We start from the raw sequence: 17,239 nt of genomic DNA, 5'->3' as shown, positions 1-17,239 counted from the left end.
TACTCCAGCCAAATAGGAGTTCACATGTAGTCAAACAATGTTTACTGTGCAGCTAATCAGGCAACTGCGCAGTAAATGTCTCATTTAGACATACCCACAGAAAAGAAAACTGGCCCCAACTCTTCCCACCTGAGCAAACGCTCCACTGGACAAAAGAGGAGTGATACCCATTAGCAGAATTTGTAGAAATTAGGGCAGGCAGAGAGTTCAGAGGCCATTACCACATACTCCACCCTCGCTCTTCTGTTACTACCACATTTAGTTCTTTGTCTCCTTTTCCTTTCTTGCAACTTCCCTCATACCAAGCAGTACAGCTTGAGCCTAATGTGGGGGTGGGCAAAATGTGGTCCACAGGCCGGATGTGGCGCCAGGCCATTCCACAGCCCTAAACAATTTAGAAAATTAATATTTATTTGCCTCTGGCTGCCTGTCATGCGGCCCTCGATGGCTTGCCAAAACTCAGTAAGTGGCCTTACACCTGAAATAATTGCCCGCCTATGGCCTAATGGAACATATTGCTCAAAATGAGACAAGATTTTGACCTTTTGGTTCTCCATGTGTGGGGAAGGAGTGGGGAAGAGACTTTTTTTTTCTGCTGAGACAAATCAAACCAATTATCTAAACACCCCTGACAGGTAACAACTGTACATACTTTGATAGGTCAGTAATAGTTGACAGGTTTTATAGGCAATATCTACCCATCACTGCTGCCATGGGAAACAGCAATGGTGCCTGGACCCTGTTACAGATTAAATTACTGTACTCAGTCACAATGTGGCCATATATGCTCTTGTTACATATACTAGTTCTGTTTATGAAGTGTGGTTATGTACATGAAGGGCCATACCATTAACTATAAAAAAAAGTGCAGAATCCAGTGAGGTTAACAGAGGCATATAATTTACATCAAGTGAGGATGGTCTGGATGACTTAATGCTACTATGCTGACAGAAACTAAACTGATAGCTAGTAAAAATCAAATCCATCCTTCAAACACAAGAATCCTTCTGAAGCATCCAAGGAAGCAATACACCAGAAGCCAAGTAAAAAGGCAGAGTTTTTTTCAGGGAACCACCTCCAATTCCATCAGACCAACAACAGAAATCAATTGCAGGAGCAACTTCCTGATATAGAGTCTGTTTTGTTTGCAGACTCTAATGGCGCAAATCTTGTCAGCAAAAGTGTCCCTGGTGATTGCAACTTCCATGATGTAGCATGAGGAAAGAAGCAGTTTGAGACAGTCAACAGCCAAGCCATATAGGACTCATAAGTGTCAAACATAGCAGCTTGAATTATACTTCCAGGCAAACTAAAAGCCAAAAGCAGATTGTGTTATACTACATGCAGCAAAAGTGGCTATTCCATCCATACCTGACGGTCACAGGGCATTATGATAGTGGTGTTCAGGCAACTTTTAGTAATACTTTAGAAATTGGGATCCTCATCCAAGTAACTTTATCCAAGATGTCTCATAAGAGCATCTTCTGTAACATGTGTCTGCTCTGCCTCCCAGCCTTGAGCTGTTTTCAGAAAAGGAGGGGGGGAAAGGGAGCAGAAAGAGTTCAGTCTGGGGGTTTTTCAGCCCTTGCTGAAGGGTGGGACAGGTGTACTGGAGCCCCCTGAAGTGGGGGAGGGGAGTGAGCAAACAGGGGCAGTGGTTGTTTGGTGGGCTGTGTGTGTTTTGTGCATGTACTCTGCTGCTAGCTGAGTGATTGCTGCCTGGGCCTGGCAAAAGCCTAACCAGGAGAAAGAGCCAGTCCAGGCCCAGCAGGGTATAAAAGGAGACTCCCTGAGCATCTGGGGAGTGAGTGAAGAGAGGCAACAAACAGGGGAGGCAGGTTGCAGGCAGTTCACTGAGTTTGCTCCCTCCCCCCAATTGTTTGTTGAGGAGCCTTTATGCTTGGTGAGAAGAAGTAGGGGAAAAGGGACCATTCAGAACCAAGGAATAGTAAACAGGCCAGCTATCAGGTGAGTTTTCTAAGAAAGGTGTGCTTGGCAGAAGGGCAGTAAGAAAGAGGAAGCAGATTAACAGACCCGGGGAAATGGCTGGAAGATGTCACTGGCTAGAGAATAGGTGGGGAATGTAGTAGTGGATGGCAACTTGGGCAGCGGTGACCATGAGATGACTGAGTTCAGGATCCTGAGGAAAGGAAGTACAGAGAGAAGCAGAGTAAGGACCCTGGACTTCAGAAAATGAGCCACTGAGTCGCTCAAGGAACTCATGGGCAGGATCCCCTGGGAAGCCAGACTGAGGGGGAGAGGAGTCCAGGAGAGCCGGCTGGCTTCTGCCTTACTGAGAGTGCAGGAACAAACCATCCTGAAGTGCAGGAAAACTAGTAAATATGGCAGGTGACCAGTAGGGCTGTGGAAAATTTCATCGGCAGTTTAATTTTGCCGCTGTTTCAACTCATTTCAAGCTCAAAACAGCAAAACTGAAATGAAACAGAGAGCTTCAAAACAGCCTTGAAGCTAAACAAGATGTATTGTGAAGACCTACTGCCTTATTTAAATTGCAAGAATCACTAATGGTATTCTTAGACTCATGCTCGAGGCTATCGGTATGGTCTATATTTTTCTTGTAATAGTTTACTGTAGTGTAGGTACAATGTAAAATGTGTATTTAAAAAAATAATCAAACAACACTCTACAGGACTACTAAACTAAAACATTATTCCCTTTGTGTTATTATAAATTTATGGTGATCTCATGCATCTGAGTAATTTTCCTAAGGCAGTTGTTTTATTCAGTTTTGTGTGTGGCAAAACTGAACAGTTAATTTCAACATTCCATGTCGTGCTTTATTTATTAATGCACTATATAAACATTTAACAGGTTTATCTATTAATGCTTTTTGATACATTTATGTTTATAATGGGATGTGGGGGACCTCCAATTTTCTGTTTGCCCAGGGCCCCAATAAATCTTAATTTGCCTCTGCATTTATGAAATCAAAGTGAAAAAACACTGCAAAACAGAATCAGCCCCTTTCTCTGATCAGTGTGGTAAGTTCTGAGTAGCTGTACTGAAGCAAATTTAGTTACTGCTGTAGGTAAAAGGAGAACTAGATTCCTTAAAATGTGGCAGCATGTTGTATATTATCACATACTTCAACAGCTCTGAAGCGCAGGCTTCATTTCAGTTTTATTCCATTAGTTATGATAGATTTTGAGTCAATTAATGGAGCTATTTGATCTTGCATAACTAGAAATTTGGACTTACACCAGTTACTTCAGTGTTGTTCCCTCCTGATATACACTTGTGTGCAAGATGAAACTCAGCCCTGTGGGTTCATAAAAATAGACTAGATTCATCTTGTTTATACATTATTCTGAATATAAATCCGCAGCATAAAATGTAAGTGTTTTAAAATATTATATATGATCCTGTTAAGGGTGGTACATATTTCACATCATAGTTTCATAATATGTAGCTACTTTACTGGCATTTAGGGTATTATTCTTAATATGTTTCCAGTGTATAAACTGTACCTATTTCATGTAGCAAGCTGTGAATAAATATTAACCAGAATGCATGTTTAAGTACAGTAGCATGTCATGCAACATTTTTAGTGGTTCATGATGATCTAAACATTTGAGAACCTAAAGTCTTTCAAAGTGGTAAAGCTTTCTCCCTGTTCTCTGTAACTTTAAAACAGCTTAATAGACATTTAAGAAACAGTACATCTCAAAATAAAAGAGTACATCTCCAGGTTGATTTGAGGCCAAGTTTTCAGAGGAGCTGAGCATGCACTGTTTCCATTAGGTACAATAGAAACAGCTGGATTGCAGCAAAGGTGCCTTTCTACTTCCGTTACCTGTCTATATGAGAGCTAAGCGCTTCTGAAAATCTGGCACCACTTGTGGACGTTGAAGGCAACTGATTAACATTTTTTGAAAAGGACTGGGAAAGAGCTGCCCCCCACCCCCACAGGGAAAAAGTGTACTATTTCCTTAAATTTTCTTTTGCATAAAATTCCCAATTTTATAAGAGATTTAAATTTCTGGATTATTGGAAGGTCTGGATTATTGGCGTTTTTCATTTACTGAAAAAGTTTTGATGATTGAAATGTGTTGATTTCAGTCACAACATTGATGCAAAATATTCCATGAAAAACAGTCAACTCCAAGCCCTGAGAAATAGAAACCTCTAAGCTTTAATCATTTTCCATTGCCTTGTTCCCTGCTTCAGTACTGAGCACTTCTGAAAAAGTTGGCCCTTGGAGTTCATAATGAATAACCTGCTGAATTCCACTATAATGAGTAATAGTGAGTACAGAGGTAATTCTCAACACAGTAAATTATTTTAGCTTTTTGTTAGATTTTTTTTTTTTTTAAGGACAAGCATTTGAGAAACAGGAATGGTTTTGAAACTGAAACTAATTCTACCTATTGTGCCCAAAGGTGCCAATTATGAACGGGATTCCCTTTTTCCAAGATCCTTGGCCAGAACTTTTTATAAGTCTTTTTATCTTTTTACCAGAGCTGCTGCCCCTCACAATTTTACCCCAAACTTTCTATATTTTGTTTTTTCTTAGAATTCCAGCTCCTTGAACTAGGTGGTTTTATAAACCATCATTCAAAATGACTTTTTTAACCCTTTCATGAAACATTTATGAATGTTCTGCCCCTAAAGCCTCAGAGGTAAATTAAAAGAAATTAAAAGAAACAAGATGGCAACATTATCTCAGTGGTTCATTCTCTTCTTCCCTGCTTTACAGTTGTATTTTTTATTTTCTCTTATTCCTATTCTCAGTATTGTGAACGACTGACAAAACATAAAGGTGTGTGGCAGCTGGCTTTAAATAAAATCCATCATTTTACCATCTTGTAGTAATGTACTTTGGGGGGCAGGATTATATCTTCCAGGCCACAGACTTTATAATGAATACTCCCAGAGCTGGTAAGTATTGATTTATTGTCAGCAGAACTCTCCCTAAACAGATATGAAGTAACATAGCATGTTGTTCCAATATATTTAGGAGTATATATTTTTTGTCAATGACATATATGCAGTGCTGCACTGTAACTTAAGCAGGAACTAGAAATTGAAAGAATAAGCTAGAAACCTTATGGCAAAAAAACAGTTTATTATTCTGATTTAGAAAAGGCACTAAACTTCTTTTAGAATATTCTATTAAAACCCTGGAAGTAACTAGCTCCTTTTTAAAAAAATGGAACTCAATATTATTATAAGATTTTAAGAGCCTCCCTTTTCCTCTAAGATAGAGCTGTCAAGCTAACCTCAAGCTCCAGGCTAGATGACATACAGGGCTCCTTGTGGGTCAGCCCAGGGAACAATGAAGAGGTGGCAGTGACAGTAGCTCCATCCCCATCTCAGAGCATGTGGCAACAGCAGCATCTCCAGTCTGACCTCAAGCATGTGGTGGAGGCTCCAGTTCATACTGTGTGCCCTGTGCTGGAGCTGCCATGGTAACTGCTCCAGTTTTCACTTCAGAACAAGGTACATGGGAGGGTTGGAGCCAAGGAAAGTGAACATGGGCCAAACAGCTGGAGGGTGACTGGAGCTGTGTCTGACCTTACTCACCATGACCACCAGGGCTCAAACGCCCTAGATTCTGCAGCAGACCACTCCACCCAGTCATGCTAGTAGTTAGGCAAGCCAGAGAAAGCTATTCCATAGGCCACATCTGGCCCATGCGCAGTATGTTTTGGCTTTCCTGCTCTGAGACACTGTATAATACAATTAAATACCATATTAGGAAATTGGTCAGCACTTTTCCACCATTTCTAACCAACATCATCTACACAGTAATTCCATTCTATGACCCACTCAAGCTCATAGTCCTCCATATCTGCAAAGGAGTGTGGAGTTAGGGTCACTGAAACCTGGCTGTTGATGTTGACTAGTTCTTAGGCAGCTAATGAATCCTGAGTAAGATTGCAATGATTTTGTTGATAGGGAAGATGCTTGTTCTGTTCTCAGTGGTAGGAGATGACAAAACAAGGAGCAATGGTCTCAAGTTGCAGCAAGAGAAGTTTAGGTTAGATATTAGGAAAAACTTTCTCACTATGATGGTAGTAAAACACTGGAACAGATTACCCAGAGAGATTGTGGACTCTGCATCCTTGGAGGTTTTCAAGACCTAGCTAAACAAAGCTTTGGCTGGGATACTCTAGTTGGGGATGGTCCTGCTTTGAGCAGAGAATTGCACTAGATGACCTCCTTAGGTCCCTTCCAACCCTAACTTTCTATGATTCTATGCTGGGGAAGCTGCTGAATGAAGGTCTGGATACTACTCCTCTTAAGCATATTACTCCTTACTTAAGTAGTGCCAAGTCCCAATAAAGGATGACCAGAACAGAAACTGCACTAAAGCTACCTCAAGAATGATAGAAGGTAGATTAGAAGGTGCTACTGTCACATAAAAAGAAGCTATTGTTTCATCCTCCTGTCCCAATTGGTTCTTGGTCCAGGGACTACAAGATTTTGCCATTTTTGGAACTCAGAAGTGAGTTTGTACAAGGCCTTTCAGCATACTTGCAGATCTCTGTCAGGCATGAAAGATGGCAAATCTAATCTAATATGGACATTCTCAGCACTACATGTGAAGAATATTTTGTATACCATAATTTCCCACACTTAAGGATTTATTCATACAACAAATTCTACTCGCACATGTAAATCTGGAGTAATTTAAATGACATGAGTAGAGCCATTCTAGATTTACATCCATGTCCACATTTCTGCATTCCTCTAAAATGGAATTGGTTTATTTCAAGAAAAAACATTCTTAGTACTTTACCAAAACCAGTCTGAATCAACTTAGCACCTGATGACAGCACTTTGTGAACATTTCTGAAGACTATTTCATCCCAAACAAGAATCCCATCCTGATTCTTGTAGGTAGACGGACCATTGCATCCACCTATAAATTAGCAAAGACAATTGACAAATTAGTTCAAGTTGTTAGGTTTTGTACCTGTTTGGCTTTTATGTTCCTAGTATTTTTCACTTAGGATTTGGGAAACAAGTCTAGCAATCTCCTTTGTCAGAAATAGGATGTAAAGTAACTTTCAGCACCAATGTACATAAGAGTCTTGCCCTTCATGTTTGGATTGGTATCCTGAACAATCTGAGAATTAGAGTTGCTAGGAGATTAATTTCTCAGTTATGAAAGTGCCAAGTAGTTGTGCCTCAGGCCTAACTTAACGTGGTAGGCAGGTTTCTTTTTTCTTCCTCCAAAACTGCAGCTCTGCGAAATGTTTCTGTATGATGAACTATGAAAGCGGGTATAAACTATATTCGTAAACCTCTGTGGGAGTGTTTGTGGGAAGAAGTTATTGAAACTATAAAGTCAGGTGCTATTAAAGTTCTTAGATTTTAACCAAAAGATTTTCAGCAATTTTCTCCCTTTTCCCTTTGATTGTACAATACCTTACATAGCTAAGCTACTGCTGACATGCAGGGAGATTAGTAAACATTTTTGTCTGCTACATGTTGCTTTAAGTAAAAATAAGACCAAAATAAACCTTGGATCCTAACATTCCTTAAATTTAGAGACTTATAGTTTCATATTAACAGGCATTTTTGAGAACAGAGAAAGCAATATGCAGAGCAACTATGAAGAAAGAAATGCAAATAATTATCTTTACTCATATTTCTCTGATATGTTTCACTGTACAGTGTTATCACTTACAAGCAATAGAAGTAGAGAAGGTGTTCGCCAATAGTTTTAGGGCTGGCACATACAATTAGATGAAGGGACACAAATATAAGATGGGCTTTCACTGAAGGATTAACATAGTGCTGATATAGAAATAGGTTTAGAACACAGCTTTATTTTTGTTACCTAGAAGGTAAAACTGGTCTCTCCAAGTAATCCACACATTTTATTAATTGTCTCTGCTGTCTATTTTCCAGCTTATATCTCTGGAGTGAGCACATTGCATATAGAAGCAAATGAATTGGTCAATCTGCTCAATACCTGCTTAAGTGTAAACCAAATTCATGTTCTTGTCGTGGCATCTCAGGCCAGATACAGATGTTACACTTATCACATGAAAAGCACTCAATCTACACCCATAGCTGAACAGATGTTCACCACACACCAACTGCTTAAAAATGGCAGATTCCAATCTAAGGAGACCTGGATGGATGCAGTATGACATTAAAGTGTTTTAGGATGGACTCTCTATCAAATGTCTGTACCAGATCCCCTCACAAGTTAGGCTGCAGTCCTTTAGCATCCCAGCACCCCCTCCCTGGGTGGCATGCTAGCCTGGGCCTGTGCTAATCAGCTGCAGATAAACACCAGCCGAGCTCCACTCCCAGGCTGTTACAGGAGGTAAAGAGAAAAGGCTCTGTCTCCTGTGTGACTAGGCAGAGGGTGGGAAGAGAACCCCCTAATACGTGGGCCCCTCAGCTGGCTGGGTCAGGTCTGGGGGGGACTCTGTTCCCCCCTGCCCCAGCCTCCTGATACCTGAAGCTTGGAACTACTTAACCTTTCGCCGCACTAGGAACTGGGGGCTGGGGGAACAGAGCCCCCCTGCTGTGCCCCTTCCCCACCACTGCTTGCTGGCTTGGGTCTTGTGGGCGTCCAGGCCAGGTCCACAAGGCAGGAGGGCTCCATCCTCTCCTCACCGCCGCCCCCACCTCTGCAAGCCTCCTGACAGCTGCCGCCAGCTTTTTGTGCTGCCAGGAACTCTAAGCCCCATGGCCTTGGGGCTCGCCCAAGGGCAGCCCCCCAGTGGTGGTTGGCATCTACATGTGTGCTACTGTGCAGTAACTACTGCATGATTAATTTGCTACCTGCACTTGCAGGTAGCAAAGTAACTGCAGAGCAGACTAACTGAATGCGCAGTAAATGTCTGCACATGTAGATGGTGATGATTTACTGTGCAGTCAACTAAGTCTACTGCAGTAAAGCATCTCATGTATACACACTCAGTGTGTAGCAATTCCCCTCCAAAATATTATGTAGCCACTGTTAGAGTGGTACCAGATGAAAAGTTTGGTGCAATTTGGAAATAGTTCTTAAATTACTTTGGTAACTAAATTATTACTCTTTGAACACTTTTCTTTTGTTGCAATAAACTATTTCCTTACACTCTTTCCTTTATCTGTCCTTCACTCTTCCTTTCCTTTAAACTTTTTATTGCTTAATGTTTGTGACAATTGTGTACATAATTCCGATTGCTATGTATAGCTGATGTTTTTGCATTGTATTTTTTTAAAAATAAATAAAAAATAATAAAACAGTGTAAGTACATGTGTGTCAATAAGCACGCACAAAGACTGACAGTCTGAGACAAGGGCTGGGAGTGACCTGGATCAGTTCCAAAGTACAGAAGTAGACGACCATGGAATATTTTTCACAGTGACATTCCCTAGCATAGTCTATATTTTAGGACTCTTTAGTGAGAAATCCATAATTTGAATAAACTACTGAAGCTCAGTTGAAATCAGTGAAGCTTAGTACAGTGTGGGGGCAGGAGCAATAAACTCTGGTGTGATATGCACCGGACTTTATTGCATTGCATTAATGTTATGTGTAGATGTTCCCCTAATGTCTTTTATCATAACAAAAAGCCACCACAGATATTTTTGCATAGTCTGTCTTCAGAGTTTAATGCCACAACACTGCAACAGAGACCTCTTCCACTTGGTACTGCATCAGCCCATTATGACATGGGGGGATCACAATGTCTGCCAAAATTTTCTTTGTTTAAAAAAACAAAGAAAAATTAATTGATATATTATTTTTCAAGACATTTCAAAACCGTAAATTTTATTTTGAGATTGACTGTATACTGCGGCATTTTCATATTATAATGGCCTTCCAAAGTAGAAATGTTACATTGCCAAATTTTTTAAATTACATGAGCATCAAGTTTGATTTCTTCACTGATGTAAAACCACCTCCTTCATTAATGGGTCATGTGATGTTTTGTTCTAGTTTTGTTTTTATGATATCTATAACCCTGATATGCTTCCCGCCATGTATGCTGGACAATTTCCAGTCTTGCCTCAGGCCTTATAATTTTCTCAGGGCATCTGTGCTCTCCTGCTGACTCTTGCAATTGGAAATACTGTTTGGCAGAGTAATTTTAGGCCCTATATTCTCAAATCATGCAACATATAATACTTCAATAAATCACTTGTTCACAATCTACAGAGTTATAAATCATGCCAAACCAGGAAAGGCAGACATGGATGAAATTGTAATGGAAAGTCATATTTGATAGTAGGCAAGGATTTCTTAGGGTGATATCTTTCATTGGCTCAATTATGTAGTTGGGACAATTTTAGGCAAGGTTGTTGTTTTGGTTTTTTATTTGATAAGCTGAGCTTATTTTTTTTATCCTGGTTATAAACTATTCACAAGCCTTCATTTTTACAAACATATACATTTAGTCTTTTTAACATTTAGACAAACATAATTTGGTTCTTCCAAAAATATCAGCAAGACCAAGACTTGTCTAAGGGTGCTATGTAAGGAACTGAATACATCAAGACATTTACAGCTACCCAGTCAGCATCAATTAGTTTTCCCAACCTAGCAGCTAACGTCTGTATTCTTGAGTACCAGTTTGTAGTGCCCATCCATAAGCTAACTAATTGATTTTTTACTTGCGTTTCACTTCCTCGGTGCTCCCAGCAGGGGAGAATCAAATGGCAGAATCCCCACTGCTTCCCAGTGCTCATTCTCAAGATGGGTAAGGTGTTCTGATGAAGCGCTGCCTGGAACAGTTCTTTTATGGAGCAGCATGTATATATTTGAACTATTTTTGAATGTTCCCTTTGTTAGATTTTTACTTCTACTCCTGAGATGCACTGAAGTGACAGCTGAAATGTACTTGGAAGTTAGGGAGCTTCTATGAGAATAAAAAGAGGATACTGTACCAGAGGGGATAAAGAACTAAGCAGCTAAATTTCATGTGTGTCATTAAAGAAGAACTCACCTAAGCTGCTCAAAGTGTGAAAACAGAAGGAATTCCTTGGGTCTCCTTCTTCCTTTGACTTTGCTGATGCAGAACCAGCAGCTTACTGTGAACAAATTAGTTTAATTAATTACAAACATCAGAGCCCCAGCCAGACCAAATGCCAGAGGCTGGTATTCATCCTGTCCTAAAAGGAAATGGTCTATAATCACTTCTAGTCCTGTTGATCTGAGCTAGCCATGAATTACCTAGCCATCTCTTTCAGGAGTTGTTTGAAAAGTAACAGGCAATACAGCTGTTTTTATCCATGTTGACTATTTATCACTGTACATTGCATATGCTATAGTACCTTGATCAGCAGGCAGCACTTATAGAGAAGTTTGAGCTATTGTACTCGGTGGCATTCCTGTAGTCAAAATAACAAATAGGTTTCAACAGAATTTATTATTGCTTTGATGTTGTGTTCATATTGTGTATAGTATACAGTAGCCTTCATTCATTCATTCCTTTTATTTTAATCTGGTTTGTTTGATTTTATTTAGGTGTGTCTGACAACTATTAGCACATCAAAAATCATAATAGAAAATTAAGTACTTAAAGCTTGGAAAAAAAGTTCAATGAGCATTAAAAGTAAAAAAAAATCCCAATAATTTTAAGATGCATCTTGATTTTCTTCAGCAAGACTCTCCAGTGATACTATTGCCCTGTATTTGAAGATGTCTATCATTATCATATGTGTTGTCTTTCATTGTAAAATTGTGCTAATTTTAAAAGAAAACTAAAGGAAGATAGACACTCTCCTTTGCATTTCACAAAATAGAAAAATTGAAAAGTATTTCCTTTATTATATCATTCATGTTAAGAATCTTAAACATTTAAATTTCAGTATGTTACCTGGTCATTTTATAATGATGTTTATCACAACAGAAGAAGCTCTACAAATTAGGCTATATAGTGAGATAAGCTAGCCTTTGAAGTGGAGGTTACTAAAGGCTGCCGAGTAACCTGGGGCTGCCCATCTTCCAAGTGGCTGGGGACTGCAACACCAGAGTCCGTACACCCCACCAGCTGTGCCAGGACAAACCATGGACACTCCCAACCACTGCTGTACTGTGCCCCTGTGTATTTCCCCCATCCAGTGGCGGACCAACGGAGGGGGACTATGGAAGGGGGAGGCACAAATGCAAGCATTGTCCCCTGGGTGCTAGAGACCCACTGTTCATCACTTGCGCCCATCACTACGCTGTGTGCCCACAACTCCCCCAGGTGCTGAACTTTCATTTCTAGAATTTATTTGCTGTAGAATAGCACAAAAAGCTTTGTGTTAGTTATCTGCATAAAAACTGTTCAGTATGGGCTAAAATTTACAGAGCTGACTGGGGGAAATAGACACTCAAGTCACCTTGACTTTCAGTGAGGATTGATCTCCTAACTCCTAGAGGTGTCAAACCCCTAGCCATAACAAAATTTTACAGACATATGAAAGCATGCAAATCATAAGGACAACTTTGATTTGCTTATGAAACTCATAGTGTCAAAGTAAGCAATGCTTGAGTTCATGAAAAACAAGAATCAGGAGTGCACCACATTTACAGATTTTCAGAAGATATTCTCCCAAGCGATAAACTTATTACTTCAATTCCCCATTTGAAGCAAAGTCAGTAAACCACAATCACATGCAAAACAAATCTCAAGATTCTTGAGAAGATTCAAGCAAGAAAATGACTAGATATGTAATATTTCTGAGAGATCTACATAGGTCTTAATTTTAAGCACATGTAAAGAATGCTTACAGAAAACTTTATGTGCACTTAATTGTATCATATTACTGATACACACCTTGAAGGAGCCTAAGTGAGGTTCTTTAATGTGCCAGGTGCTGCAAGTGACATCAATATTGCTGCAAATGCATTTTAGTGTAAAAGCACTTAAAGTTGTATATAATTGGATGAATAATGCCAGGAACAGGATCCTATTGATTCAGTCCTAAGCATCCAGTTCTCATATCCCAGTGGTATCAGTGGTCTTTGTTCTACAGGACAGAGGCCTATACTCGTGGAATCATAGGGTTGGACGTGATCTCCTGGCCCAACCCACTCATGAATCCAGGAATGCTACTGTTAAAAGGTGTTAATATCATCTCTTGGACATTTTGAAAATGATTGGTACTTGTTTATATAATAATAATATAACTATGCTTTTCTTGCCCAAATATTAGATCATGGAAAACATATGGATTAACTTCTTGTTTTCTCTGTGGAACTTCTCCAAGTTACACATCTGATTATTTTCATGTCCTTCATCTTGCCTTCAGCTTTCTGGAATCTCCTTCCACTAGGCAAAGCAATATTACACCCACTGATATCAATAGTTGCATCAATTAACATCAGTTTGCAATCTGTTCTAACTTTTCTTTTTTTATATGCATTTATTATGGTAAGCCACCTTCTGATTAAATATAGCTGCTGTGCTCCTGTTGCATCCTGCTAATTATTACACTTTCTGGTAAGCTATAACTTGGGCACCTGAACTTTCAAAAAAACAATATATAAAGTTTTCATTTCTCTTAGTCAGTTAATCATTCAAATACTTTTGTATGTTAGCTTATCGTAAAATGTTGCCAAAAATTAATAAAATCACTACCAAGCTTGCCTTCATACTTGTGTTGATTTTTAAATACTTTCATCAGGCTACAGGATGCTTACTTTTTCTGTTTACTTTTCACTCAGATAATGTATGCGTCATTTGTACAGTATTATATAATTCCAAGTGAGGAACTTAAGAAGTCCACATCTGTGAGACACCCTCTACCAATATGCAGGTCTGGCCCAGGCACCTATTGAAGTGTGCCTGGTGGAGGTCCAGTAGAGCCACATGAGCCAGGGGAGGAGTGTGTAGGAGGTGTTCCCAATGAAGTGGGGTGGGACTACCACATCATCCAGTTGGTGGTCTGGCAACCTTGGTGTAAAGTGCATGCTCTCCACTGTTGGCTTAGAAATTATACTTAAAGATTTGTGTGGGGGGGGGATTGGCTTATAGTAATAGATATATCTCTTCAAAGGTTTTAAGATGTGCTGCAGGGGTTCATTGATTTATAAGATGTTTGGGTCTCACAGTCACATGAGATCACAGCCTTCAAGGCAGACAGGCTGTCTAACACAGCAATGCCAAGAACAACACATAGTTTGGAAAAACAGTGTGGGAACAAAGGAAGTATGTACAATACTACCCATAACACAAGACAAAGTGGCACTAGCAACAAGACTCCAGAGCAGCCCCCTCCTCCCCCCCAGTCCCGGTTTTGGGGGAAAATAGAGGCCTGGAAGGCTACATGGAAGTGTGACCACAGAGAGACAACCAACCAGAGATAGCCATGGATCAAGAATCATCAGGAGGGAAGGAGAATACAAAAGCAGAGACTTGAGAGGAACAAAGCATCTCTCCCTATCATTCCTCTTTGTCCTCTGCCTGGGTCCCTTCCCATCCCTGTCCCCCAGGAAGGGTCCTTGAGGCAACCATGGACAGAGGACATACTACCAAACCTTCTCATCCATCTCACTGAGAGGGAAGGGGGGCCTCAGTGCTCCACTTCCAGGCTGCTGACATTTCACACCTAAGAGAAAGAGCCTCAGAGTGAAGACTGCATCCTGGCCAGATGTACTTTGACACTGATGACAGCCCTAGGATTTGATAAATATATAGAATTGCTTAATTGTTTGTATTCTTTCCTGCTATCACTGTGCATCAATACATTTGTCTATTATTGAATGGAAAGGTTGTGGTTGGTCTGAGGGTGGGTCCCCCAGAACAAGGCCTCTGGGTCCTAAATCCAGAGCCAACATCAACCAAGGCTGGCAGGGTGGAGTTGCAGAAGACTTGGCCATCATGGGCATTGATTAGCCAGTGCTCACATTGGGGAAGGGCTATGGTGGTTGTTGACAGCCTGCAGCATGATGTAGTAAAAGGCTATAGTAGGGGTGGTTGCCATAAGTTGGGTAGGTGATGAGGATGTGGGTCCTCTTCAGGGCCCCAATATACTGGGAGAAGCCCGAAGTGCAGAACCCCATCCCCACCTCCAGCGGGTCATGCACCCAGAGCACAGTGTGCCCCAGCATGTCCTAGAGAACACTGCAGATCTCCAGGACGGCCTCCCTGACAGTCACCTTGCCCATGCTGAAGAGCTGGCTGATGTAGCACAGGATGGCGGGCATGGGCAGCTTGAACAGGGTGATAGCCAGCTGGGTGTCCACAGAAAGGGGTCTTCACAGGGAGGGATGGCCATATGGTGGTGGCCTACCACTCCAGGTGTGGGCAGAGCTGCTTGAGGAGCAACAAAGAGAGACAAAGGAGTCAACAAAGAGAGACAAAGCAAATCTTAGCCAAAAGGAAACTCAGTGATCCTGGAATCCTCCCTCCCTCTCAAACTTAGGCATCTACCATTAGGCTCCTATGAGAGACTGGGACTCATAGTTCAAATCTTTAATATTCAGGAACTTGATTGTCTTTTTCAGTATGGGTGATCAGTTCTATCTTTTTTTTTTAAACACAGCTGCTGTCCATGTTATATAGCAGCCTCACTGTTAGAGCACTAGCCCAGAAAATGGTTTAAAAGTGGACCATATCCAAAGAGGGTTAAAGTCCTCAACTCCTGCCTCCTGAAATAATGCCTTAACCACCAAACCTATAGGCTGGAGTAGGCAGGGAAATTCTCATTCCTCCTTCTAAATATGGGGCACTTCACAGCAAGAATGAAAAGTTCATAGGGCCGAATGGAAGGGAGAAGGACTCTGTAGGCATGATATAAGGACATTCTCTTTCTGGCCTCATGAATCTTGCATTCTTGCTGCCTTCTGTTACAAGTTTCCAAATAAAGGATTTGCTGTGTCCCTTATACCCATTTCAATGAGTACGCACCCAAGCAGTTAAGCAAAGGAGTTGTTTTTGTTGACTCCGTTGCACTTATGTGCCTAACTTCCACTGAAGTCACTAAATGTTCTTTTGGATCTGACCCACACACTCTGAATCAGACAAGAATAGGACACACATAATCCTACATGCTTCTACTGTAAGATTAATCAGTGAATGGATAGCAGTCATTAAGAAATTGCTTCTGCCCTTCACTTACTCTTTTTTCTATTTTGACAACACTTGTAAAGCATGTCATGCCAATAAGTGCTCAGTGAAATGAACTGAAATGTCTCTTCCTGTGTTCTCTCAGACAATTGACAAGGCAATTCCTGCCATTGACCAGACACAGAAAGATCTGAGTACTAATTAACAGAATAGGACACAAGTACAGACACCCTTCCTCACTACGGTAAAAGGCTGCTAGGTTCTAACAAGCCACATTAGTTCTCGCAGCAGGGATCCATAATTCCCACCGAAGATAAGAAACACTTAAGGACACCATAAAAACTTGAATATTAAAACCCAGGAGTATGACTTCAAAAGAAAAGCATAAGGTAGATGAATCACAGAGAGCATATCAACCTATATATCATCATTAGTGAGGCAAGAGACAGAAAGAGAGACAAATAAAAACATCTAACTCTTATATAAGATGTTCATCCATAAATCAAAAAGGAAAAAGAAGGTAAATCTCATTATCTTTGTTTCATGTATGACAAAACTGAGGCACAGAAGGTGACATGACTTGCCAAAAGTCACCCAGCAGGTCATTGGCAGAGCAGGAATAGAACACAGGGGAGATCTTAGTCCCCTTTAATTCAATGACAAAATTCCCAGCGAGTTCAACGAGGCCAGTATTCAATTCTAAGCCCCTAATCCCTCATACATTTTTATATGATCTGGTAGCACTCTGCACAATAAACATCTGTAGTAATCCATCCCTGATGTCTAGTCATTACAGTGAGGTTGCTAATACTATATTACCCATGAGATAAATATTAATATTAATTTTCAATCTTCTCTCTCTTATAGAGGAGCAGCTACTACCAGTTATTGAGATAGCAAAATAGAGGGAAAAATATAGTTGTAACAGGTAGTAGCTTTGCTTTGTCATTTAAAATTCTTGAGTTAAAAAAAATTACTTGCAACACCTAAGCCAGCTTTATACATCCACAAGTGAATGCCGTTGTTAGTGTTTTTATTCTACTGGTAGCTGCTTATATTTGGAAACACCCAATATGAGAGGAAAATATTTTTTTTCCACATACATTATTTCTATTAACATGGAGGAATTTGGACTCTGATTCTGCAAGCACTAGTGAGAAGCCCCACTCCACCCCCACCATGGAGATGCACATAGAAGTTTGTTAGTTAAAGCCACAACCAAAACTGTGAGAGAACAGTGGAAAATACCTGAGTGCCATTTATGT

General features: G+C 40.4%; 1 long non-coding RNA gene across 3 annotated transcripts in view; it reads right to left on the bottom strand.

Annotated features, from left to right (window-relative positions):
* LOC149862869 (uncharacterized) overlaps window positions 1–17,239 on the bottom strand; it is a 221,449-nt gene that overhangs the window by 53,330 nt on the left and 150,880 nt on the right. The window contains exon 1 of one of the 3 annotated variants that reach the window (XR_016443069.1): window positions 10,923–11,008. The exons of 1 other annotated variant lie outside the window; for it this stretch is intronic. This is a non-coding gene — a long non-coding RNA (uncharacterized LOC149862869). Of the gene's footprint in view, window positions 1–6,790; window positions 6,889–10,922; window positions 11,009–17,239 lie in introns of those variants that run through there. One more of the 3 variants, XR_016443070.1, reaches the window with a different exon arrangement.

Source organism: Crocodylus siamensis, chromosome 6 (genome assembly GCF_052110815.1).
Source record: "Crocodylus siamensis isolate JL-2025a chromosome 6, ASM5211081v1, whole genome shotgun sequence".
In the NCBI taxonomy this organism is placed as follows: domain Eukaryota; kingdom Metazoa; phylum Chordata; order Crocodylia; family Crocodylidae; genus Crocodylus; species Crocodylus siamensis.
The sequence above is the reverse complement of the archived record's forward strand: the minus strand, read 5'-3'. Positions and strand labels throughout refer to the sequence as shown.